This window comes from Poecilia latipinna, unplaced genomic scaffold (genome assembly GCF_001443285.1).
Source record: "Poecilia latipinna isolate Pla-1442-1.1 unplaced genomic scaffold, P_latipinna-1.0 Scaffold5833, whole genome shotgun sequence".
Classification (NCBI taxonomy): Eukaryota; Metazoa; Chordata; class Actinopteri; order Cyprinodontiformes; family Poeciliidae; genus Poecilia; species Poecilia latipinna.
The window spans coordinates 26,936-28,246 of NW_015118449.1; the positions used below are offsets into that span (position 1 = coordinate 26,936).

At 43.6% G+C, this 1,311-nt stretch overlaps 1 long non-coding RNA gene across 1 annotated transcript in view; it reads right to left on the reverse strand.

Moving 5' to 3' along the window:
* The window catches only part of LOC106943751 (uncharacterized), a 6,153-nt gene extending 6,051 nt beyond the window's left edge, over window positions 1-102 (reverse strand). Inside the window, exon 1 of the long non-coding RNA XR_001424002.1 lies at window positions 43-102. This is a non-coding gene — a long non-coding RNA (uncharacterized LOC106943751). The remainder of the gene's footprint in view (window positions 1-42) is intronic.
* Window positions 103-1,311: the final 1,209 nt, after the last annotated feature.

Genomic DNA, 1,311 nt, shown 5'->3' on the forward strand with positions numbered 1-1,311 from the left:
GCCTCAGCTCTGAAGTCCAACCAACATCTGACTGAACTGGACCTGAGTGGAAACAACCTGAAAGATTCTGGAGTGAAGGAGCTCTGTGGTTTTCTACAGGATCCTGAATGCAGATTACAACGATTAGGGTAAGAAACCATGTTTTATTCTGGATCTGATGTTTGTGATGTGAAAGTTGTGTTGCCACTAAACTGCAGACAGAAGCTGATATTCTACTGATCCACTCTGAGGATCTTCATGGTAAAGTCTGCTTTCTTCTTCTATGGTTTGGTCCAGTCAAAGTTTCTGTGTTTTCTAAAAGCACCAGCAGTTCCTCCTCCCACCATCACATCCAACCAATCACAGCGTTCATTTCACAGACACCAACCACACCTGCAGAGAGAAGGTCAAAGGTCAGATTGGAGACTGAAGGCCCGACTGAAATATTCTAACAACACGTCATAATAACATGTTCTGGTTCTGCTGGTTTGGACTCTATAAACCAGTTTTACTGGATCAAAAACAAACCGGATTCCAAAAAAGTTAGGACACTAAACAAATTGAATAAAAACTGAATCAATGATGTGGAGATGCCAACATCTAATATTTTATCCACAATAGAAACACAAATCACAGATCAATAGTTTAAACTGAGAGAATTTATCATTTTAAGGGAGAAATATGATGTTTCAAAATGTCATGACGTCAACAAATCCCAAACTTTGGGACAAGGCCATTTTTCCCTCTGTGTGGCGTCTCCCCTTCTTCCATCACTCAGACGTCTGGGGACAGAGGAGACCAGTTTCTCAGGTTTTGAAATAGGAATGCTCTCCATTCATGTCTAATACAGGCCTCTAACTGTTCATTCGTCTCGGGCCTCTTTGTGGCACCTTCCTCTTTATGATGGGCCAAATGTTCTCTGTAGGTAAAGATCTGGACTGCAGGCTGGACATTTCAGAACCCGGATCCTTCTCCTACGTAGCCATGATGCTGTGATTGCTGCAGAATGTGGTCTGGCATCATCTTGTTGAAAAATGCAGGGTCTTCCCTGAAAGAGACGACTTCTAGATGGGAGCATATGTTGTTCTAGAACCTGAACATAGTTCTCTGCAATAATGCTGCCTTTCCAGACATGCAAGCTGCCCAGGCCACCAGCTCTCATGCAACCCCAGATCATCAGTGATGCAGCTTCTGAACGGAGCGTTGATAACAACCTGGGTTATCCTTGTCCTCTCTGGTCCGGATGACATGGCGTCCCAGTCTTCCATAAAGAACTTTAAATCGTGACTCATCTGACCACAGAACAGTCGTCCATTTTGCCTCACTCCATTT